This window comes from Phyllostomus discolor, chromosome 2 (genome assembly GCF_004126475.2).
Source record: "Phyllostomus discolor isolate MPI-MPIP mPhyDis1 chromosome 2, mPhyDis1.pri.v3, whole genome shotgun sequence".
In the NCBI taxonomy this organism is placed as follows: Eukaryota; Metazoa; Chordata; class Mammalia; order Chiroptera; family Phyllostomidae; genus Phyllostomus; species Phyllostomus discolor.
In genome coordinates this window covers 35,762,936-35,789,710 of record NC_040904.2, presented here as the reverse complement: position 1 = coordinate 35,789,710, position 26,775 = coordinate 35,762,936, and the positions used below count along the sequence as shown (strand labels likewise).

Genomic DNA, 26,775 nt, shown 5'->3' with positions numbered 1-26,775 from the left:
CCCATCATAAAATCTATGTGAAAATCCTTTACACAGTGAAGGCGTGGGTAAATCTCAGCTGATCTGGATTGACTGCGTGTTTATCGCCGAGCTATGTAGAGCCTGGCCAATACAAGTGATTGACATCATTCACCGTAGCTATGTTCTATAAAGTCACTGCAAACACTGAATAAGGGAACACAGATCCATTGTCCCTAGGGAAATGCACACTCAAGCTCACACACACAGAGCCAAACATACACATATACACACATATTAAATATAGTTATAAATTATAATCTTAAGTCCTACAAATAATTTGTTAGTATATTCTATTATGTTTATTCACAAAAGAGAAAACAAGATTCTGATGTGTTAACTGACTTGTTGGAGGATACCTCAGTAACAGGGGCCCAAGCTGGGACTCAATCCCTCCTCAACTGACCAAGAACTAGAGTTTCGAGCACTACACTGCACTGCCTCTCTCCCACCCCTCTCCTCTGTTCAGCTCTGTGTGAGAGGCAGAGCAAGAGGGTAAACAGAGTGTCACTTTGTTCAACGTCAGCTGGAAACATGCTCTAAGGGCGACTCAAATCTTGTACAACTTTGCTCATGCCTGTGAATGACTGTGAAAGCACCATGGGTATTGATTTGGAGTTACATATACATCAAGGCAAATTTGTAAATAGAGATCCAGGAATAACGAAGACTGCCTGTATTAACTAAAGTTAAATAATAATGTTTACCTGTGAATTTAGTTTTGAGTTCAGAACATATCAGCCTGCTAACACTGCTTAGTAATAATATTTTATTTCAGAATTGTGTTCAGTAAGAATAACATAAGAACACTTGAATGTAATAATAGTTGATTTCAGTGGAGTGGCCATTGATTTTCAGTGGCCAAGTCTAGCCATGTAAGCGGAATGTGCCTGTGTAAGCAGCTCACTGTAAGAAAACCAAACAGCCAACACATGTTGGGCTTTCTGTACCAATATGTTCCACATGCTCACTGGTGTTGGTTCGAACCTGGAGACAAAGGGTACCCCGTGTGACCCTGCAGTGTGAGAACAAAGAAGGCTGAGTCTGAGATTTCCAGACCCCGCTCAACACATACCCTACACTTGCTGTTGCTCTATTATATTCTTTGCCTGTAACGAAGCTGTCCAATGAGTATAAACTATTTGAGTCCTGTGAGTCCTTTCAGTAACTGAACACTTAGAGTAACTAATGTATCATTAATTTACATAGAAACGACTTAAAATGGGATGAATAGTAAAGGAACGTAATGGCACAAAATGTCACTAAGCTTTAAAAGAAGAGACAGGTCGACTTTGAACTAGTAGATTAAGAAAGTTCACAAATTGGAGGAAATTTCAGATGGGCCTCAAAAAATGCACAGGACTGGAACAAATGTTGAAGGTCATCAAGGAGATCCCAGGCAAAGGGCACATTCTAGAAACAGTAGAAAGGATATATAGCAGATACCGTGGCACTCAACCTCCCTGGGGTGAGCTCACATTCCAAGGACTGGTCCCTGCCAGTGTAGGAAGCCATGGCCTTCTTGCCTCAGCGCAGACCAACTTGGAAGGGTCACCCCAGCCACAAGGCTCCCTGTGGAAAGGGGTATGGGAGGACTTGGTTGAGATTCTCTCACTCCCTTCCAGTATTTTGTCCAATGACATGCCCCCGTAAACATCCTGCGGGCAAACTTCCATCCCAGAGTCTTTATATTTTCCCTGGGAAATCTAACCTATCGACAGAAAAGGAAAGAAGAAGCCACATGTGAGGAGGGTGCAGTTTAGTTTGGCAAGAATACAGAGTAAATGAGGTTCAGCATTGAGTGAGACAGGAAAGTCAGGTTACAGCCAAATCAAGCAATCCCTTCATTAAAAGGCTAAAGAGTCTGGATTTTATTCACTGGATGATGAAGAGCCATTACATACTCCTAGCAGGGGAAGAGTATTATAAATTAATTCACAAGAAAATTAAACTAGCAGTACTGTGGAGCAGGGATCTCCAAAGCAGTGTGCTCATATGCCACCAGAAGACGGCCAGATGGGAAAAGAGGAGGAAATCGCTGAAGTTCTGTGTATCATAATATTTTACATAAAGCAAAAAGAGAAAGAAATTAAGCTTTGCTAATGTGAATACATGGTCTTAAACCATGGTACTTCACATGGTTGTGTGGTGCCTATAGCACTAGAGATGCTCTTGGGAAGGTATGAGACTCTAATGAGGTAGGTTTGCCAGCAGTGGCATTTTACTGTTGTTAGGGTTCTTTTTCAATGTATAGTGATGTATTAGAGTTTACATCATTGGATAGGTGGATTTATACATTTACATCCATCATGTTTTAATTAAAGTAACCTTCACAAAACAGACTACCAGATTTTTTTCCCCACAAGATAAATGAAGATTAAAGGAGATACTAGTAATACAATCATAAGAACAAGAAACAAAGAGAAATGAAACTTCTACTTTTAGTACAAGCTCTTCTTCAGCTTCATTGCAAAATTAAAACAGACTATTTAATCATTTATAATAACATGAGACAATAATATTTGAAAGTGTTGGGAGAGACTGGGTTTGTTGTGCTGGCAAGAGAGCTGACGGGACAGCCCCAGAGATCCCTGAGCTGACTTCCTGTCCCACACCACAGATGCCATCTTTTCTGGGTGGAGCACTCTACTCCATAGGACATCAGTCTGAGGAATAGCAATAGCCCCACCTTCTGGACACCCTGTAGCCTGACCCTGAGGAGGATCCTGCCCAGGAGTCAGCTGCCTGGGCCAAGGTGTAGAGTTCTGGGCAGACACAGGGGGTGCCAGTAACCAAGTGGTGAGGGTTTGGGGCAGAGGCCATTCCCCCCACTTTCCTGTGAATGTGACTGATTCTCCTCCTTAGTGAAGATTCACTAGCCCCACTCTCCGAGCTCCTGTTGGCCCCACCCTTGGCATTCCTGGTGGCTCAGCCCTGCCAAGGTCTGGGTAGACTCCAGGACAGACTGAGTTGTGTGGCTCTGAGGTAAGGGCCACTCTCCCCACCCTCTCCCAAGACTGAACAGCATTTACCCCTCAAGGAAGATCCACTAGCCCCAGTCACCCTACTCCTGGCCCTGCCCAGCTAAAATCAGGCTCCAGGTAGAATCTGGGACAGACTGAATTGTGTGGCTCTAGTATGGGGGACATTTTCCCCTCGAATGCCTGACAGGGGCAAAGTACTCCCTTCACTGGCCAAATCTTGATCTACTTGGGCCTAGTAATCTCTGCTGACCTCACCCTGATGACTCCCTGAGACCCTGCCCAACAGGTGGCAGCTACAGTTGGTATACCCTGCGATATTAGCTGAGTGGCCTCAGACTCAGCACTCTCACTGAGTTCGAACGTATACAGATCTCGTGAACACCAGTCACCTCTATCTTGTGACTCACTGAGAAAGTACCTCATGCAACTTGAGTACTGCCAGAGGCTCCTTCAGTGACTGAGCTTAAAGGCAGTTGACAAGTGGAGGAAGGCAGAGACTAATGTTGTGGTACCTTGGAACTTTTGCTGACCTGACCCTGAGCCAGTATTGGTAAAAGCTGGCTTTGGTGCACAAACTGGTCCTTCCAATATACAATCAGACCCAGCAGAGGCAGCCACAAACTGTGGATCACTTTGTAGCTCCAAAAGTTTGCCCAGGGCCAGTCATAGGCATTGTCTGACATTGGCTTGCACCAGAGCCGCTCCCAAGAGCCCCAGAACCAACACACCCAGTGGCCAGCTTCAGACAATATCAGAGGACGATCCGATTAACTTCACAAGTGGCACATCCAAGGGGAGATCTCAGCAGGCACAAAACCCTGCTGAGGCAAATTCTGCATCATGTGGTCAGCACCTGCACAGCAGTTCGTACACTGTGGTCAGGCTTGATCCTCACAGTCACACAGACAGCCTGAGAGTCAGTCCCACACATAAATGGGCCAATAGAAATCAAGACTCAATAACAGTAGGAGGGTACACATAACCCACACAACAGACATTCTTGAAGCACCCAGAACAGATGATCAAGGAGACTGTGCCACAAGTCATAGAAGATCCACCTAATACACAGAAACACATACAAAGAGGCAGCCAAAATGAGGAGACAATGTTGAAGATATATACCCCAAGTGAAGAACAGGAGAAATCTCCAGAAAAAGAGATAAATGAAATGGAGGCAAACAATTTTTCAGATTTGAGTTCAAGATGCTCAAGGAACTTAGTGAGAACTACAACACCATGAAAAAGGACATAGAACCCATGAAAAAAAAGTCATAAATGAAAATGCGATATCTGAAATGATGAATACACTATAAAGAATAAACAGTAGGTGGGATGAGGCAAAGGATCAAATTAGTGATTTGGAAGAGAAGGTAGGAAAAAAACACCCAGTCAGAGCAGCAAAAAGAAAAAAGAACTTTAAAAAGTGAAGGTAGTTTAAGAGACCTTTGGGATAACATGAAGCACACAAACATCCTCATCATAGGGGTACCAGTAAGAGAAGAGAGAGAGCAAGAGATTCTGGACCTATTTGAAGAAATACTGGTTGACATTTTGCTTTGCTCCCCAGTGAGACTAATTCAATGAATTCATATGCTGAGTTTGAAGGTCTGAAGAGAGTAAAACACCAAGGACACCAACAGAAAGGAAATAAAAAGACTGCTAATCTGCTGAGTGGGGTTAATTAATAGGCATAATTTGAAGCAGTTCCAAACAGTATGGTATCTCGACTTTGCCCAGCAACACTGCATAACCTGAAGCAGACAATAAATGATGGAAGTTAGAAGTGTGAATAAGCAAGGCAAGAATAGTAGAATTTCAAGAGCAAAGGTCATGATAAATGGTAATTATAGTGTGAAATATAGTAACTAAATTTGGGTAGGAAGGTATTTGGCACCAAAATGGTACAAGGAGAAAAAAATAAGAAATAATCAGAACCAAGGATTATGAAGGGGCTCCTCTGAGATGGAAATATCCAAGTTCCAGACCTTGATTATGTAGACGTTCAAAGGATACCACGGACCATGTTGTGTTCATACTAACCCACAGCTATTGAGAACTAATGTGGTGACAAATACATCCTGCCATGACCATTATTAATTAATAACTGGATTAATGGCTAGCACCCACTGAGCACAGACTAGAGCCAAGCAGCAAGCTAACTGCATCATCTCATTTAATTGTTTCTAAATACCACAAAGTAGAGACCATTATCATCTCAGTGTAACAGATCATTAAACTGAAGGTCTGAAACACATAGTCACTGAAATACTTTTCAATAAAACAAGAACAGTTTTGTGAATGTAGTAAAGTCCAACAAATAGAGATAAGGCAGAAGAATTAATAGACTTTATAAATAGACCCTGCCTCCTTCTCAATTTTGTCCAGAAACTCCTCCTAGGATGAAAGGTAGGCAAGTCTCAAGTTTCTCGGTTACATCCTATTCCCTCTTCTGCTGCAGAAATTGTAAGCAATTCTACTTTTCTCTTTCTCTTTGGGCTACTTCTACTCTAAATGAACCTTTCCAATCATGTAAGAAAATGAAAAAAATAGAATGTTAAGGGGAAAAGGCAAACCAAAATTTGACAGTAATAGAAGAAACAAATTACTGACTAAATATTTTGAGGAATATCTAGGAAAAAAATCATGAATGCTGGCAGAGGTTATAGTTGGTGGTATCTATCTTTGTGGAAAAAACCACCGTAAAGGAAGGCAGCACACAGCACTGGGGGCAGTGGGCAGTAATTGGGCCCAACTTGTTTACCAAGACCTTTCTTGCTGGGAAATACTCTCCCTCAAATCAGTTTTTACCTGGAGGGACCCCAGAGAGCATCCCACAAGGCCTGGCTCCAAGGTCAGTACTTCCTTTCCAGATTCTCCCAGCCACAAAGACAATCCCTCCCCTCAACTGTCAAAGCTCATGCTATCTCTCTGGCAACTGAACGGGTAGTAGTCACAATAACTTACAAGTAAGCTTCCCTTTTCATCCTTACATTATTCAGTGTGAATTACTGGAGAGGCCAATGTGAACAAAGTAGGAATAGTGCTGATTCACATGGAGACTACAGTTCAGTGGGGCAGATAAAATTTATGTAAATCAATTACACAGAAACCATCTAGTGATGATGCTTTGCCAAAAATGATAATGCAGGGGGTCCTAGGAGGAGACTTAATGAATCTGGAGTGGGAAGGTAATCTTGAAGAAGTGATCTGCACACTGGGTTCTGAAAGATGAGTATGAGCTAGCAGGTAAAGACCAGAAGACAGAATGGGTCAGACAGAGGCAAGGAAAGTCCTGAATGCTGTGAAGCCAGGGGTTTTCCAACCACACGGAGATCAGTGTGACTTCAGAGGAGTATGGGGCAACAGGCTGGAAAGGATGTGACAATTCAAAAATTTCTGGGCCATTTTAGGTATGTGAGACCATATCCCAAGTACGAGAATTATAATAATAATAAAAAAAGAACATGATCGGATTAGCCTTACTATTCAAAAATAGAAGCTATCACTCTGAATTGTTGACTTCTAGCAGCTAACCTCAGAACAATTCATTACAGTGTAGGTCATCAGAAAACATCTCTTCAATGAATAACCCATTCATTCGTTATATTGCTTTTCATCTATTAACCCTACCTTCAGATTTTGAAAACCCTGTTTGTGGGGACTGATCTCTGCAATGGCATTAACTTGATTGGAGCTGGAGCAGGAGGGGTTGCACAGAGAAGATGCGGAAGCAGATGAAAGGGCACCCATAATCCTTCTCAGGCAGGGGAGTGAGTGGATGGCCATAGATACTAGTAGCTAATTCCACTATTGTTTGGCAAAAACAAAACAAAAAACAAAAACAAAAACGGGATTCTGAGATGCCATCACAGCTCTTCTGACAACAGGAGGAAAAGAGGTCAAAGTGACTGAGCCCTTCCTCCTACATGCCACAACTGAATGTCTGCAATAACCACCACTATGACTAATGCGTGAATATTAGAGAGGGTTTTGTTTGTTTCGTTTTCAAGAAACAGCTGAAACAAGCCATTAACATTTAACTATATGAAATGAGTTTTAATTTCTGTTCACTCTAAACCTACTCTCAGATAGAATCTCCAAATACTGTTAAATCTAGAATCTACTTAGAAGTCTTGACTTCCCAAGCATGAAGAAGATGAAGTTGGGTGAGGGGCAAGAATAGGTAAGATAAAATGTTGAAATTTTTTAATATATGGGCAATGATTTTGATGTATATGTAAAATACTGCAGGGCACATTTTGAAGACCAATTGGCAGCCTTGTGATCCCCCAGAAGAAAATGAATAATTACTCAAGAGCTCAGGAGAGACAGCTCAGGTAGAGCTGATTACTTCCCTTGATATTAAATTGATGCTTTGGTGTGAAAGGGGCCACCTTTGGGTCACAAGTTGTTGCTTCCAGAAGCAACTTAATTATGCCTGCCAGTGTCTTTACAGAGAAGATAGCACAACCTAACAGAAGTGCTACATTATCAATTAACTATTTAAGCTTATTTTTTGTTCCTAGAGAGTTACTGTGCCTGGGAATAGCAAAGAATTGCCATTCCTGGGGCCCTGCTTAATTCAAGTCCTCTTATAAAATATCCCTCCTTGCTAGACAATAGCTACAACTTTGGCAGAGACAGTGTTAAGTTTCTCAGTATGGCCCTATGCCAGAGTGTGTCAGTTTTGACCCCTTGGAAGATGATTAGCAGAGACGAGGTAGTTAAACATTTGTGTGCATTCACTCCCAGGCTTCTGCTGGAATTGGCAAATGCTATAGTAAAACTGTTTAGAAAGTAACTGTCTACTAGAAATTGGACTAAGACCACCAAGTCCTTTCATATAAGTCACCACCAACAATAATGGCTTCCTGTCACTCCTGACCTGTCTTAGAACTCAACCAGTGCCCCAAAGGAGAAAAAATATTACACTAGCAACCTTCTTCAGATATCCACATCTTTTATTTCCCTTCATATTACAATTCTACTAGTGTAATATTAACAAGATTCAAAACAACGTTCTGTTCATGGGCCACTTGGGTAACAGAACACCAATGATACTCACAAGAATTTAATATACACATAGAATAAAAGTTGCTAAATAAATATACCATTTAAATAAAATTGGATAATAAGGAGCTTGGAACTATGTTGTTTTTTTAATGAAAAAAGTCTTAAATAATGATCAAAACACTAAACGTCATTATATTATATTGTCCATGTTCTGAGTGAATGAAATAATTTTTAGTGCTTCCAAAATTCCTTTAGATATATTTTCTTCAAGGCAGAAAATAACTCCAATGTACATTTTGGTAAATTATAACCAGAAATAATCCTATTGCACTTGTAAATCTAGATAAAAATCATCTACCAAAATAAGGTAAATAAACTATATGCAAAATTTCAATTATTATTTGATTAAAATTCAAATTTTTAAATATATTCCTCTTCTACTTTTGGAATTCTGCACAGAACTTCAAAATTTCTATCAATTCAAATAAGAAATAATTTATTTAAGAAAAAATAAAAAGCAAAAATGAAGTGACCAATTATTAAGCAAAAAGGTGACATGCAAGGCTAAAGCCAAGTCTTTTTATTCATTTAACAAGCATTCATTGGTCTCCAGCAATGTGCTAGGTGTTGTTCTGAGGGCTGGCGAGAAACATAGTTTTGAAAAAACAGACAAAAATCCCCGCCACCATGGAAGTTAGACTGCTACTACAATATTGTTTCATTATGTAAAATATTTTACCTTTGTGTAATCAATAAATCCTCAGATGTTATTACTAATGACCACAGCTTTAAATAATAGGAACCTTTGGTATCAATCACAAGGTACACATACACTTAGCATAGTTAAAGAGATAATGAAACTGATGTTTTGTTTTGTTTTGTTTTGTTTTTACCCATAAGAAAAAGGATAGATAACATTGTCACTTATGTGTAAACTTTTGGACAGCTAAGTAATATAAATTTAAATTAAAAATGACAGATGCACTTCCTTGAAACATAATGGTTACTGATGTGAATCTTTATTCCTTCTGGTGTTATGGTTAATCATTAAATGGCTCAAAAATCACTTTCAGGTACACATTTTGTGACAACTGTTGTTCAATGTCATAAGCAGTAATCATTGTCAGTTCTGTCATAAAAGAAGTGGTTGTCCCATAGGGAAAATTTATACTAGTGATAATCCCAAGTTAGTTTTATCACATCAGGGTTCATTAATTTAATATGTGTCCTTGTTGACTTTTCAAGCATAGTGAATATTCCATGTGACAGTACAAAAGTACTCACCCTAACTTTTTAGAGAAATGTAACAAACATTTTTAATTCATTTTGAAATATTACAATTAACTTCTTTTTCCCCTAAAAACTCAACATTCACTGGGTTTCTCAAGAAGAAAACACTTCTGTTACACATAAGTGATGCCAAGCATTTGTATGAAGAATAAATTGTACATCAGTTGGATGTTTCCAAAAAGGTAGTTCTTGAGAAACATATCTAAGACCTCCATGTTGTTGCTGGACTTCTCCACTCTTTTCAGAACTTACCTATTTACTTAGATACAGACAAAATGTAAGAAAACCACATTCTAAGGACATATTTGCTTGATAGTCCATCTCCTCCCTACCTTCTGCACCCCCAACACATTGCAACTACCAAATAAATAAATAAGCAAGAAAACAAAAAAATCTACTTATTTTCTAGATTATGCCAAAAATTAAAAGAATGATTGGTGCAGGAACATGGGTATGTTTCCTATTGAAACACCCACGTAACAGCACACCCACAGGGATGACAAGGCCCACAGGCAGCTCTGACTGAAGGTACGTGTGGTTTCAGAAAAGCAAGCTACAGAAAAAGAAGAGGTTACTCTGTGGCCTGTCTTGAAGAAAAAAGTTTATGTACAGAAGGCATGGCTACACATATAGTTAAAATAATAAACAAACCTTGCTACAGAGGTGGAAAAAAGTGAAAACACTGTTACACATATTCTTCTATTTTTTAAGTCATCCCAAGCTCATCAACTGAGGGGCATGTTCTAAGATGTCAACTGCATTGAGGCCCAGCCTGAAACTTTGTTTCCTGTGATACGTCACTGTGGTTTCTGATTTTACATCTGTAGCAGTAACTTAAATTGAATTTGTTCCAAAATGAATTTCATGCTCAACTTGTTTTTCTTAATTAAACTTCCTTTAGCAGTCCCTAATATGTGTATTATTAAAACTCATTAGCCCTATTCACGCTTGCCTGTCAATTTTTGGCTACACACTCATATATTGAAGTGCTCTGTTGCTATATATAGGAAGAAAATGAAATAATAAATATGGGGACTTGAACCTTTTATGAGTGTCAGAATGGGCGAGTGCCTGCAAGGCCCATGAGGTTTCACACAAAAGAGGCATTACTGCTACAGCTAACATGCTGACACATCTCTGATCTATAAAGTCTGCAGTAATGGCAGCAGTAAAGTGCTTTGCCATTGACTAGGTTTCTCCTACATGCAACGGAAGTAGGCAAAGAACAGATTATATTGACTGTTATAAAAAAGAATTCATGTTAAACCCCCTCAAAAGTTTAATGTCTAATCATTTCAAATGCCTGGGGTGTTTTACTAGTTTTCTCTGACTTCAGTTAAGCTTAGATTTGGCAGTCTTTCTCTTTCATACAGTTTGACCACCAAATGGGTATAGTTGTTTGAGGGGGGTGGGGGGAGAATCCTGAAGGCAGAACACTCTTCTAAGAAATAGGGGAGAATGTTGCTATCCCACAAGATAAAGTGGTTGGCTACCTCAAAATATTTCAAATTCTCTTTTAAAATGTATTAAAATGACACTTTAGATTAATTATGAGTGTTCACTACTTTATTTTTTAAGTATTTATGGGCTTTGCACATTTGAGATACTAAAAATTGCAATTTCAAATGAACTGATTTTTTTTTCTTACATTTTCAATAAAGCCAAGATTTGCATGTGGGCATGCCATTCGTTAAATTTCTACAAATCATTTAAAAAGGATTGCCCTTTTCATTTTGCTTTCAGTTGAGTGTGCAGTAATTTAATTTTTAAAAATGTAGAATAACATTTAACTGTATTTAATCATCTCAAAAATCAAAGGAAGCTGCAGCAAATGTGTTATCTCCCCGTGAATGTTAGGCCTCTCAGAACACATGGGAGGTTTTCGAGGGACAGGTGCAACTGTCAAGCAAAGCTCCAGCAAATGCAACATCAATTTCTCAAGTTTGGGGAATATGATGTGATTTCTTGTCACATACACTAGGAATTGTATTTGCAATTTTTAAGGCAAATTGAGAGCTTCTATCCCTTTACCTCAAACTACTACATTCTGTGTTATTCTGTAGCAAAATTGGAACTGGCAAAAGCCACCATATTCTTCCTGATAATCATTACCAAAAATATGTATTTGCATATAGTAGAGCAAAATGTAATTTTCTAAGTGAACTTTTCAGGTTTTTCAGTAGTTCTAGGAGTCATCCATGTTATTTATGGAGAACATTTCTTTAACTGGGTACTTTCCCCTCAGTTACTGGCTAGTTTTAAAAATTGTTGTGGTGTGGAGTTTTGTTTATTTCCATTGCTATTGACCTTTCAAAGTGAATTTACTGCGTACAAAGTTACCACAGTTTTGTGTAGGAACAGCTTGTAGAAACCTAAGAGTAGGCCAAAGTTTCCCCCTTATCATTCTCTCTGCCAAAAGAGAGTAAGATGAGGGAGTAGAAAGTACTGATTATTCTTAATAGAGAAAAGCATTCTTCAGACAAGACAAAGGCACATTAAATAGAGTTTTCTTCTTGAGCACTATAGAACATGCCATGACCACCAGCTCAAAGGTTGCAAAATATGCAAATTAACTTTTAAAAGAACCCCCTTTTTTTCATGTTTCATACTATTCACCTACATTTATATCAACATTATATCTTTGGTCCTAAAATGAGAAATCCCAGCCCACCTCTTATTCACCTTCACTATTTATTTAATATCATCACTTATTATTTATTAACTAGCTATCTTCTGTTGCTAATTTCATTTTGTTAAGGTGTTAAATTTTGCTGGACTGCTGTAGCTAGGATCAGTGGCTAGAATGTACCAACACAGAGAACATCCATTCTTCTAGTCCACACTGCACTCGAACCATGTGACTTAGAGCTGTGAAATAAAAGGCAAAGCTAGCCTCTCCGATATCTCCTTAAGGCTCACAATTGAGCTTAGAGAAACTACTCCTTGCTATTTCTATGATTTTGAGGCAAGCTTGTGCAGAGTCTGCAGCAATAAAAATGAACTTTTCCACTGTAGGACTCTTGGGAGACAAAAGTTTTATATTTGCTATTTCATCTTAAAAATAAAAAAATAGAAATAGCATGTGTTTGTTTCAAAATTTAGATTTAAGAAACACATATGCACACACAAAGCCAGGAAGAAAGTTTGGTGAGGCTCCTCTGTTAATACCAGAATGCCTGATGCATCTTGAATGCCTGAAGTTAAGTATTGGGGGAATGAGTGCTTCAAATGACATTGAGGAGTTGCCTTTCAATGAGTTCACAAATCTTGAAGAGGCTTCAGTACTAAAACCATAGAGGTATCTACACACATTTCATAAGCTGTAAACAGAAACCCCTGAAAAAATATTTGATGCTTTTCTTCAAAAGATTAAAATGTACACATATATTATTTTACAGTTTAATGACTATCTCCATTTTATTCTAATGCATTTGAATATCTGATGGTTTAAAATTTAATGATTTGGCCTTAAATTTAAAAAGCCGACTGAAATTTGAATGCTGACATGTCAGAAGGATAAGGGTGTTCATTAACTTATTAACATATCTATATATCTATGTACATACTCTAAATGAATCAGTTCTTCATATGTCATTGTTCTGAACCTATGTGGATTCCAAAATTGGTTCAGAATAATATGCTTTTCTGGATTCCAAAGCAACTTTTAGTTCCCTAAGTCAATTAATATTCACTCATTTGAATGATTAATTCAAATTATATCTGCTAAAGCTGATTTCGCTTCTACAAGTAAAGATGAGCTTTTCTTGGGGTACAAAAATCCTCTTTTTTAAAAAAACGGAAAAATGCCCTGAATTCTGCTGCAAGAAAATGTCTGGGAACGCGCGCGCTCCGCTCAGTTGTAAAGAAAAGCCAGTAAGTGGCGAGGCACTCAGGGTAGGGACGCATCAGAAATGCAGCCGGCTGCCTGGCACACTCGCCAGCCTGGGCCCTGGGCGGAAAGGCTGCAACGCCTTCCTGGACTCGTCCAACTCGAAGAAAGTTCCCTCGGACTGTATTATGCAAAGTCGTGCAAGTAAATTACAAGGTAGCATATGTGGCGAGTCACTCACTTCTGTCTCTATCCCATGCAGTAATCCTGTAACCCTTTAGTGATCGGCTGAGAGAAAGGGGAAGCGGAAAGGAGAAGGGAGAAAGAGGGGGAGAGAGAAATAGACAATATGAAAACGGCTAATTTCCTCTGCAAAATTCCTTAAGAAGCCAAGACAACCTTCGAAACCCGGGCCCAGGCAGCCGCGATTTCCGCTGGGGCTTTCCCCCTCCACATTCACGTTTTCCAAGGCATCCCTGCCTCTTCTCCTTAAAGTATCACTAGGAGAAAACACTGGATTCAGAAGGGCTCTCTCAACTGAGATTTTCAATGCAAAGTTGAGAGCTTGGAGGGTTGCTTAGCTTCCCCACCGATGCCTCAAAAAAGGTTTTTAAGCTCGATCTAGGTAGCTCCCTAGCGATCCATCCGGAGATGCTCGAGGTGGTTTTGCATCCCCTCCTTTGCTCCCATGTCACAGGCACCGCGTCCGCAGCACCTTCGGCGCAGAGGCACACAAACCCCGGCAGCCCCCCTCCTCAGCAAAGACCCCCAGACTTACCCTCAATAAGATAAATCCAGAGAGGGAGACCCCTCATCTTCCCCCAGTCCCCTTCCAATAATTCAAGGAGACAGTTTCTACAACACTTCGCCTTCAGATTGAAGCTGAATTGGTCAAAGTATTTACCAGTTTCTATACCTTTTTTGTTTTTTTGAGTCTTGAGCACCCTCGTTATATTGTTTCAGAATTCAAGATGCTTCCTTTATTTTTTTTCTTCTTTAAGCGGCCGCAACCCCAGTTTTGCGCCCCCTCCTTTTTTTCTTTTTTCTTTCTTTTTTTTTTTTTTTATTCACCCACGAACACTTCCAAAACGTGTCGATTGATCTTTTTTTCTCTCCAGCTGCAACCAGGATCCTGAATCCTGGGGACCCAAAGCCACCTCCATATAAATCCGACCATCAGGCAAGAAATACAAATGATCGAACAACGTTACTTCTTTCAGCTGCAATCAGATAATCCTACTAATCCAATAGATTTATCTCGATTGGAAATTGACCTCAAAAATGAATCCCCGGTGCTGATGTTCAATAGAGAGCGATTTCATAGCCCAGTTCGGGTGACGGAAAGAACTGTGGTTTCTTTCTTGCCTTCTTTCTTCTTTTTAAAAATCTTTTTGGATTCTGGGTGCACTGCTCGCAAAAATGCCGAGGACCCTGGTTTTCCACTAATATAGGTTTCTACTCCAAATCGGTACAGATGAAAAATGGTACAAAGATACCCCTAGTGGCTCGAGGTAATATTGCAGGGATTTCAATCCCCCCGCAACCCCTCTCCTATACCTTTATTTCCCCTCCTCTCCCCTTGTAGATAACTGGCTGCTATAATAGTTAAACAAGGCTGAATGGAGAGTAACATGAATAGTATATGACTACTTGCAAAAATCATCTGATCTTTTTGTTTTACTTTACTAAATCTTCTATGGTTTTCTCCCCAGTATCCATCTTCCCCCCCCCCCCCCCAGAACTTTCCCCAATGGCACTTAGTAGCTAAAATGCCAAATTGGGGGCAGCTAGTGATTTCAAAGCAAGTGTATCTGTTTCCTGAGTAACTATAGATATCAAAAGAGGCTGTTTTTCTGAATATAATGCTTCTGGTAAAACTTTTGACATTTTTGCTTTCTTTAAAATATGAGTATGTATAATCATATGAATGTGTGTGTGTGTGTGTGTGTGTGTGTGTAATCATGTCTTCTCATTTTAGACTTTGGAAGTTCATTCAGCAGAGCAGATGATGGCTGTGGGGGCCTGTGGTAGAAAAGCAGGGTCTGAGAGTCATTATATGGGCCTGGAAGATGCTTGCCTGGATTCTTTGCAACTCAATGACCTCAAGATTGCTACCAGCATGTTGACAGGTTTTGGAGAAAAAGAGCCAATGCAAAACATTTTAGGACTCCTTTTTCAATAATACTTCACAGATTTACTGTGCCTACCAACAACCCATGAATCTTTTTAAAATGAGGATTGTGATTCTGTAGGACCAAGGAAGGAATGAGATTCTGCATTTATAACAACCCTGCTGACCACACTCCAGTTTATCAAGAGCATAGTAAACTCTGGAAGTCGGATTCCTTTTCAGGATGGTGGGTGCAAAAGCTGCAAGGACTGCAAGATATTTTTGTTAACTAACTAAATAATTAAGCCTTTTTAATGCAGAAGCTGTTATGAAGTCAAAAGACCTCCCTTTTACCACCAGTTTTGCTATTAACCAGCTGAATGTGGGTCATCAATTTTTGGCCCATAATACATTAATTTATTATAATCAAAGAGTAAACCCAAATGAATGAACAAATATGTATCTTCCCAGATTAGGGAGACTCAATATTGTAAATTAATCTATAAAATTAATATAATATTATGAAAATCTCACTATAGTTTATCATGTAACTTGGAAAGTTAATTCTAAAATGTGTTTGCAAGAGCAAAGGTTCAAAACTTGTCAATACAATTTTAAAGATCATGGTATGGGGAATTTTAATATAAACTTTTAAGGCTTAATTTAAAATGACAGTAATTGAGGCAATGTAGCTTTGCTTCAGAAATAGAAAGTAATTAATTAGAATGGAAAGCTCAGAAATGTATTGATGTATTTACAGAAACTTGATAAATAAGCAGCATAAGGGAGCAGTGCAAATAAAAGAATTATTCACACAATAAATTAAACATATGAACATGTTATAATACTAGCTCTTGACTTCACACCAAAATATGTACTTAAGTTAGAATAAAGATTTAAAGATTCAGAGAAAAAACTTAAAAGCATTTAGAAAAAGATAGCTAATGATTTTGGGCAGATTGGAAGAGAAGGGTCTACTAAACATTAAGACACAAGAAGTAAATTCCATAAAGAAAAATGTTAAATTTAATATTTTAAATTAAAAGTTCATGCACATCAAAGAAGTCAAGGCATAGATTGAGAGGGGATACTTGCTATGCCTATAACCAAAGAAGGATTAGTATCCTAGTACATAAAGATTTCTTATAAATCTATAAAGACAAATGATAGGGAAAAAATGAGCCAAGAAGATAAACAATTAATAGAAGAAGAGTATTGATGTCCAGTAGACATAAGAATAAAGTATTTAATTTCCCTAGTTATTAGAGAAATACAAGTTAAATGATAGGACATCATGCCACAGCTTGAAAAAAAGTTTATAAGGCCAGCAATGTATTAATGAGGATATGAAGCAACCATGGAGAGAGTATACAGTAGGGCAACAACTTTAGAAAGCAGTTTAGTAATATTTAAAGATTTGCATATCCAGTTTCTCCCCTCCTCTGTACTTCTCCACACATGCATAGACAATATGCATTACATAACTACTTGAAACAGAAAAAAAAGGAAATAATCTAAACAACTTTGGATAAATAAATGAACAAGTAATTTATAGGCTCTTCATACTGCAATGCTGTCGTAAATGTGGTAAAATGAGAAAAGGGACTCATTATAACTTCTAGAGTCAGCCTGGATTTATCTCCAAAATGCAATGTGGAGTACCAACAACAAAAGCAGGTTGCAGAAAGGGATGATACCATTTATAAATCAAGTTTAAAGCATGCAATTATTTTTTAACATACGTGCATGTAGATAATATGTGTACACATGCATAAAAATGGTAAACATGGAATCCAGGGTAGCAGTCATCTCCAAGAAGATGGAGTATAATAAAATGGGGAAGACATCAGAGCAATTTTCAGCCAGATCTTCAGTGCCTTATATTTCAGGCTGAATCTTGAGTATACAGATCTTTATAATACTACATACAATTTGTTTGTATGCCTGAATTATTTCATTAAGAGGAAATAGTTAAGCTAAATTATTTCTATGGACTCAAAGTATTAGAAAATTTTCTAATTAGAATAAATACATGTAGAAGTAAAAGCAAACAATATGAGATTTTGGAATATCATGATGTGTTCTAAATATGCAAATTTAAAAATCTGTAGTACTTTATAATTCTAAGGAGTAAAAATGGATAGATGCTTATTTATTTCTGTAATGAATATGAAAATTTCTAGCTAGCAAACAAAAATTACCACTTAATGAGGAAAATGTGTTGAAATAGGAAAAAAATACAACCCTCAACTTACTCTCATACTTTTCCTTTGATCTCACATATCGTACCTCATGTATAGTAACAGCACGGCCTCTGAAATTGTGAAATAGGTAATCAATCGATCACGTTCAGTTCCGACCATGTTGAGACTCCCCTGCCAGAAGAGAGAACACCAAAAGCCAGACTAGCCCTAAGCCAAACTACAGCACGAAAGATAATTCTTCCAGAATATTTAAAATACATATGTGAATGCAAATAGGGAGGCTTTGTTTATAAAAAATATGAGAACTGAAATCTCATTTTAAATTCATTAAATAATATTTTTCATAAATTCATGAAAAAAGGAACAGACAGCCAATACTAGGAAAGAATCCTTTTTTAGAGTCCAATCTTAGAAATAAAATAGTTAGAGCAGTAGTTAATATCAACTCAGGCTGAACTCAGGAAAAACGGGTTCAATCAATTCTCAACTATTCAGAACAGTGTCCCTGAGCAATAACCAAAGCAGTTTTGTGATAAAGAAACACTAAGAGGACAATTTAATTTCCTTTGGTTATGGAACAGACAAAGGGGAAGAAGTAGATGTAATATATGTGACATTTGGAGAGGTTGACATTCTTCCAACAACCACTTACTGAAAACTACTCTTTGCATACAGGACACAGCACAGAGCATTTCATGGGAGAGCTGACTTGAAAACAAACAACTACCCCAAACCCTTAACTTGCTATTAATATTGGCTTGGCCAACAAGTTCATGTGTTTTCTTCCATAAGATGGCTCTAGTAGCACTTGGTTATCTTTTAACTTCATCTGAAACAATTCTGTTAGGTTATATTGCGACAGCTGTCATATTAGCATACATTTTTTAAAAATCTATCAAAATTGGTTCATTTTTGTGCAGCTATTTTAATATTGAAGATTGAAGAAAATGTGCAACATTTCAGTATATTATGGTTTGTTCTTTCAAGAAAGGCAGAAATGCAACTGAAACACAAAAGAAAACTTGTACAGTGTATGGAGAAGGTGCTGTGCCTGAGCAAATGTGTCAAAAATAGCTTGCGAACTTTCATGCTGGAGACTTCTCACTGGAAGATGCTCCATGGCTGGATAGACAAATTGAAATGGATAATTGCCAAATCAAGACATAAATTGAGAACAATCAACATCATACCACAGGGGAAATAGTCGTTGACATATTCAAAATATCCAAATAAATAAAGTTATTGGTGAAAATTAAAAATGTGTCTTTTACTTTATGGAAAAATCTAAACAGACATTTTGGCCAACCCATAACTAATCTCTTGATTGTAAACGGTTAGTAGTTATTTTGAATTGGCACTTCACTATCCATACTGAAGATGAGATAATAGATATTAATACAGAACTAAAGGTTCATTTTCAGTTTGTGTAAGTACAAACTGGTTTGAAGTTTAAGGTAGCCAATGAAGGAGGAAGAATAAAAGAAGTAGGAAAATAAAGATGAAACATGAATGAAATTCATTCCTTCCCCTGGTGACTTACTTTACAGAGAAGATAGTAAGTTACTTAATCATTGTGCCCCTCGGAGAACAAATTAGTAATAAATGAATGACAATGGATCAAAGAGTGAAACTAGTTGGTACATGAAAAAATTATTCTCTATATTGAATGGACATGCTAATACCTTCTCAGAGAATCAAATCAGCGAAGGAGGGAAGTACAAAGAAAATACTCTGACTAACAATAACGAGGAAGGAAAGGCCAAGATTAGCAGACTTGAGTGCCACTTGGAGTACGATAAGATTGCCATTTGAGTATGTCACTAAAATCACAGCTGTGCTAAGCCCCAAGGTAGGATTACACATCCCATTTTTTCTATACTTTAAACAAATAAAAATGATTAATTAATACCACATAGATAATGTAAAGAAATAGCATGGGTCTACTGAAACATAGATGAGAAAGTGTTTCTGCTTTTAATGCAGTAAGAATCATTATGAAAAGAGAGCTGTGATCTTTTTTTGGGAAGGGGCAGTAATTGATATAAAAGCACATCTTTTATGACCAGATCAAATCAATTACCTTTTGCTTGGTAGTAAAAACTTTATGATATCACAAAAGATGTGTGTTCTATGTCTAAAAAAATAAATAAAATATTATAAAATAGATTTCTAAAACAAGTGTTGGAAAAGAATATTCCTCTACCATCTTCAGAACTCCCCAAATATAACCTGATTTTAAGGGCTTAGACTTGAATCTAAATGAATGGTAATTGGGAATTATGAAAGGCATAAAAATAAAGTTTTGCAACATTACAAGGCCTAACTACTGCAGAGGTAGCTGTTTATGAAGAGGTTCTTTCTACAGAGAGAATCTGCTCACACAATCCTTAATTAGAAAAGACTCTTTAAAACACCTGACTGATACTGAATATTTCAGGTATGCATTGGAAGAAAACACCTGCTTTAATGCTAAATTTACCAGGTACATTTTTATGTTTCATGTTTTAAAGACTTGTAAAGGAAACCAAGGAAGTAATGATTAAGACTAGATAATTTAGGATCAGACTGTCACACAGAGAAATGGAACTTTCCTGTTAAGGTTGCTACAACATATTTTTTAAGTTAGGGGCTTACCCTGGCTGGTATAGCTCAGTGGATTGAGCACAGGCTGTGAACCAAAGAGTCATGGGTTCAATTCCTTGTCAGGGCACATGCCTGGGTTGTGGGCCAGGTCCCCAGTAGGGAGCATGTGAGAGGCAAACACACATTTAACTTTCTCTCTCTCTCTTTCTCCTTCCCTTCCCCGCTCTCTAAAAATAAATAAATAAAATATTTATTTTTTTTAAAAAAAAGCAAAAAATAGTAAAGCTAGGGACTTAAGACAGAAATAAATCCAAATTTTCAAAATTTATTCAAATTATTTTTAACTGTTAAAAACTCTCAAATATTGGTGCCATTATGCTAATAATTATTTTGTTTCTTTTTTAATCTTATTGCTTCTTCTTTACATCTATAATTTATAATTATACTTAATTGCTACAATTATTATTTGCTTAAATATATAAATATTCAACTTCAAAGGTTTTAGCTATAAATACGTTAACACATTATCTTGTGAAGTATTTTATTTATTTTGACATATATACTTTTATACGTTTGTGAAACTAAATAGTATTTTATTGACCCTGTAATAATTTCATAGCAGATTTTCTTGATATATTAGCTACTTTTGACTCCATCATAACATGATTGATGTTAGTCCACTGCAGTATAGTCCAAAATGGTTAAGTTACATGAAATTATCTTAAGTATTTCCATAGGCCGGTTTCAAATACAATGTAGAAAATGAAATTTTGATAATTATTTCTAAATTCTACTAATAGGAAGGGAGAAAAGCAAAAGGAGAAAATAGTAAATTTTAAAAACAGTTGCTTAAGTAGATTATGCAGAAAAGGTAATGTCAAAAAAGTTCAAAGTTTTATCACAACTAAGATAGACTATTAGGGTACATAGTTCATTTGTTAACAGAAATTTTACCTGTTACATGATGGAACAAGAGTATAATTCTTTCCTAACTGCAATACATTAAATCAATTCATAATTCACATTTTCACCATTCACAAGTTTGATAAAAAATATATAGGACATACCTTACAGCTGAAATTGGTTTTTACCAAGACTCAAACTAATCATTAAAACAAATAGATTACATTTGAACTATGGCCCAAAGAATTGCAGTTTTATAGTTCTTGTATAGACTCCAAAGATTTCCTTTTGCTAAACAGAAAAAAGCCAAGAAGGCAAATGGCTGAGTTAATAAGGTCACACAGAGTTCAGTGGCATCACTAGATGAGAAGCTATTGTACCGTGCCACTTCAGACTATGCTTTCAAGTTTGGCTCTTGGTATTAAAGTGTCGTTCCTAAAGTATTTGACCACAAGCAAATTTTTAAAATTAAAATTAACTAATTGAGAAAGCACAACACTAAATATACTTAATAGAGGACACAGAATAAAAGATGTCCCTAGAATGCTAAATATATTTCCTTACACGACACAGGGACTTTGCTGATGTGCTTGGGTTAAGGATCTTGAGATGGGGCCAATGTAATGCAAAGGTCCTTATAAGAATAAGGCAGAAGAGTCAGAATCAGAATAAGAGATGTGGTAACAGAAGTAGAGATCAGAAATAGATGTAACAAGAAATTTGAGGATGCTATCCTACTGGCTTAAGAGATGGAAAAAAGTGCCATAAAACCAAGGACTGTAGGTGGCTCTATAAGTTAGAAAAGGCAAGAAAATGGATTCTCCCATATAGCCTCCAGAAAGAATGCAGCCCTTGGCAACCCACTTTACAGTCCTGGCTTCTAGAACTGCAAACTCGTACATGTATATTGTTTTAAGCCACTAAACTTGTGATAATTTATCATAGCAGCAACAGGAAGCTGCTGTGCTTAATTAAAAATATTAAAACTATTCTGGGAATAATCAATGCTGCCCAATAGAAATATAATGTGTGCTACATAAGCAATTTAACATTTTCTATCATATGCTTTAAGAAGAATCAGGTAAAATTAAATTTAAGATTATATTTTATTTAGTCCAATATATAAAAATATCATTTTGACTTATAATCACAATAAAAAATTAATAATGAGATCTTTTATTATTTTTCATACAAATGCTTCAAAAACCTCATCATGTACTGAATATCTGGTGTCTAGAGCACATCTCAGTTTGGACTAATTCCATTTCAACATGAATCAATAGCCACAGATGGCTAGTGATTGCCATATTGTATAATGCAGCTGTAGACTGTAAGGGACAAACTAAAAAGAAAAATTCATATACTTTATACAAATTATTCTAATATTCCTTTGTCTGTAATGATCTAAATTAAGAATCATAAAGGCACCTAAAGAAATCAGGATGGTAGTGTGGCCAGTTGTCTGAAAATTTTGTACTTGAAAAGTATACTTAAAAAGTGCAGAAAAGGAACAAAAACAAAAAATAACATGAAAGAACAGGATGATTACTTAATGATATGTAGTTGTCTGATGCTTATGAAAATCGCTAAGGATAAAAGAAAAGAATTCTCTGGTATTTTCATAGCAAAAAGATAGCCAAAGATAGAATGAGAATGGCATTACTTGAGGCCAACTGTGTAACATGACCAACAGAAAAGCAAAACTATCAAAATTTCAGCTTCCAGTTCCTTCACAGAGAATGATACTGCAAAAGAATATAATGATGAAGAAATGACAAGAAAGCCTGAAGGTGATTTAAATTTGTTTTAAGATTTGAGGTTCAAATCCATTACCTACCTAACAGGATAGTAAAAATACCTGGAAATACGTTCTTGGAACTAATACCTAATGTCTTTGAGTTACCATGGAGAAATGCCATAAAAACTGTTAACTGTACTGGTTTTCAAACAGGATTCCAGGAACTAAACTCTATATTTCTGACAACAGAAATTCTAGAACTCATGCTCATATGTGTTCATTAAGTATATGTCTAATCAGAATAAATCTTTTTTATTAGACTACTAGAGTAGCAGATTAAACATGTGGTTTGAATTGTTTATGTTGACTTCATCCAAGACCCTTTTATAAAAACCACTCATAATTTTCTTCCAAACAAAATTATGAAGTATAGGGGTGGAATAAAGCTATAGTTGAGTATACCCTTTGAAAGTTGAACTACCATTATTCTGCAGCATTCAATGAATGTTATTTGATGTCCTCTTCTTTTTACCCTGTTTTGAGGATTAAAATTTCTAAAGAAATTTGTTTTGTAACTAGGTCTGTCCATTAAGCAAATTAGTCTAATGGTGTATATGAGCGAGACACTAGCAGGAGCCGACCTTAAGTCATAGACTTTTAAATAGATTACTAAAACCATCAACTGTTTTTGGAATTATGTTTTCTGATGATACTTTTCAAACTGTTAAGGAGTTTGATATAAATTATTTTTATATTAAACTTTAATTTGCATTCTAATTAAATTTAAATTTTAGCATCTAGAGTCTCTCTGTGTACTCTATTGTAAAATAGAAATCAAGATATCCTTATTTTGGTTTGTTCACTGATGAAATATAAATATTTCTGTCTAATTAATCAACCGTATCTTTTGAATGGTATTTCTTATTGATAGTATTTCACTGAATTACAAAAACTTTAGGTTATAGACTGATTTTAATAACAGCTTCAAAATTAATCCAAACTTAAGTCAATTAAAATGCAACTCAATATCAATCTTAACTTTGGCTACATACATTTCAAACAAACTTTTATAATGGCTCTTCTTTCATCTTTTTGACTCTTAATCTAGGCAAAATAATTTCTCTATCATCCCCCTCCCCAAATATATGAAGAGGTAGATCAGAAAGCAATATAATAGACAAATAATAGTAACAATAATCGAACACAAAAGAAAGTATCATTACAACTTGCCTCTCTCCTTTTCTCATGCTGTCTCTTTCTATGTTCCTTTCTCTCTTGTTTTTATACATAATACAACATATAATGTATAATTATATTTTATATTAAATATTTAATCATGTTAATATATTTAATATACATATAATGCAATAAACATAACATACAAATGAATATATACATATTCCCACATGGCTATTTGCAAAGACTAACATTTTTACTTACTTCTTTGCTCTCTCAGCTTTCTTGAAGTTATGCAGTCTTAATAGTCATAATGAAAAAAATAATGTCAACTCTCATTTATTGAATGCATCCATTGTACTAGGATCTTGTATGTTTCAAGTTTGAAGGGTACATTTAATTTTTCCTATTTTTACATGTGAGTAAACTGAAACCCATTAACAAACACTAAATGACTTGCTGCCACTAACAGATTAAAATGAGATTGTAATCGAATTTAAATTCAAGCCTCTTGTACTTTCTGTTCACTGTGAACTCATGAAGCTGCAGAGAATGGACACTGAAGCAATGCCTGAGCGCTCAAGAATGAATAGAAATGGAATGGTCGGTTGGGATACACCACCAAAGCAGAGAGGATCACCCTTGGGTAACGTCCCATGCACTTCTCAAGAGGCAGGAACAATACCATGATTAGATTAGCTTCTGTCACCCTGTCTCCTATAGGGCCAATGCTGTTGACTGTTTTGTTTTAAAGAATAATAGAGGGTGAGGGTGTCCCCTGTAGAGACATGGTGATCTCATCCTTCAGAAAGTTGGAACTATGTACTGAAGTGAGCGACTACATCAGGAGAGCTTTGCCAAGCATTCAACTTGAGAGCAGTTAGCAAAATCCTATTTAAACACAATTCAGATGAAAGAAAACACCCAGCCAGCACTCTGGTTGGTTTCCCTGATTATCTGGGAAATAGCACTGGCTAGCAACCACAGAGAGGACCAACGTTGAGAGATGTAGCCTGACAGACCAGGGAAGTATGATCAGAGTAAACTATGACAGTGAAAGTGTCCACTAAGGTTAGAAATTGAGACCACAGAATATCTGGTGACAAGATTCTTTATCCAGGAATTGCAGGTGACACTTGAATGATAGACACAGACCCATGTCAGTTCTTGGCGGCTGCAAGGTTGTGCCAGCCTCTTCACCAGTCTCCTTTCTCCTCATCTAATTGTCCTTCTCCCTTCTTCGCATGGACACTGCTTTCTCTATTAATTATCACCAGAACTGGTGGTTTTCACCACTAGAATCCCTTGAGGGGGAATGTTAAAAATATCAATGCTTGGGTCTGTCTCTCTCCCCCAACAGACCAATTAAATCAGAATTTCTAGAGCCTAAGCTAGGTCACCCACACTTTTAAAACACTAGCAACTGACTCTCATTTGTAGCCAGAGTTAAGATCACTGACCCTATGGTACATTTAGACTCCACAGAACGGTAATAAAGCTTTCTTAGACTTGACTCTACGAGCACAGAGCAATGTGCCCAGGATTTGTTCTCAGACAGCCCTGGCTTCAGTTCCCAAGTTTTTCACTTGCTAGTGGCAATTAATGCACTCTGAGTTTCTCTTTCCTCATCTGCAATATGGAAATGGATACAGTATTTGTGCAAAGACAGAATTATCTATTTCCCTCAAAGTCAGTCTTTCCCTTCTTCACTCATGGTAAAGATCTTTAAACCTAACACGTGTCTAAGTTTTGCTACTGGAAATGATTGATATTATTAAAAGAAAGGCTTGTTGATTTTGTAAACATTCCATTAAAACACCACCGCCACCAATAAAAAACCCAAACACCTAAACCTACTCTCCACAGCTTTGTGAGGAATATAGTATAAACAGCAGATACATAGTATTTCAACTTAATACATGCTCACAGAGTGAATAAGTAACTCATGGGAACATCCTGGGGTACAGGATTTCCATCACTTTCTATTGAAGTATAGAATGCTTATTAATATTACTTTTCAAATAAAATCCATTCGGACACATTTTAAAACTGTATGGCGAAAATTTTCCAGGACTAAGATTTTCATCTCATTTCTAGGGAGATAAATTTGAGCCAATATTTGTGTAACATAAGAAGCTAGACACTTCCATTAGATAACCAGATCCTTCATGCCAAGGGCATCTTTGATATAAGGAATTCCAAAACATAGAAACGTCTTTCAGCAGAAGTGATATTCTCCTTAAGAAAAGTATGAAATAGAATATACAGATATCAAATCATAATGTATACCTGAAGTTTATATATAATTACCAATGTTACATCAATACATTTAATTTTTATATATATATATTTTTAAAGATTTTATTTATTGATCTTTTAGAGAGGGAAGGGAGGGAGAAAGAGAGAGAGAGAGAAACATCAATGTATGGTTGCTGGGGGCCATGGCTTGCAACCCAGGCATGTGCCCTAACTGGGAATCGAACCTGCGACACTTTGGTTTGCAGCCTGAGCTCAATCCACTGAGCTAAGCCAGTCAGGGTAATAAATTTAATTTTTAATATATCAGTCATTTATAAAACATAATTCACTAAGTACTTTAACATATTTCATTTTTTATGACTTTTGAAAAATACCTTTTTGAGAAAAGTACAAGAAACAAATGGACTTCTTTATGGCCACATACGATTTGTTCTCTATGTACATCAGACCTTGGACCCTTAGCCTGATCTTCTTCGCAACAGTACACATTGCTATATTTTTCTAAATTGGCAGAAAGACCTAAGATAGCTTAATCTTATAGCTTTCAAATATTTTTGGTAGGGGTAACTTTTCAAAAACAATAATCATGTGAAATGGTAAAATACTTCAAATACAAACAGAACTGGTATAGTAGAAGAGAAGGAGGCATGTTTGAACTTATTCACTGT

At 36.7% G+C, this 26,775-nt stretch overlaps 1 protein-coding gene across 5 annotated transcripts in view; it reads right to left on the bottom strand.

Annotated features, from left to right (window-relative positions):
• NLGN1 (neuroligin 1) overlaps positions 1-26,775 on the bottom strand; it is a 769,628-nt gene that overhangs the window by 618,017 nt on the left and 124,836 nt on the right. For 4 of the 5 annotated variants that reach the window (XM_036017707.1, XM_028504805.2, XM_028504806.2 and 1 more), the window contains exon 1: positions 13,913-14,669. The exons of the other annotated variant lie outside the window; for it this stretch is intronic. The gene's annotated coding sequence lies outside the window, so the exon portion shown is untranslated. Of the gene's footprint in view, positions 1-13,912; positions 14,670-26,775 lie in introns of those variants that run through there. 5 annotated transcript variants of the gene reach the window in all.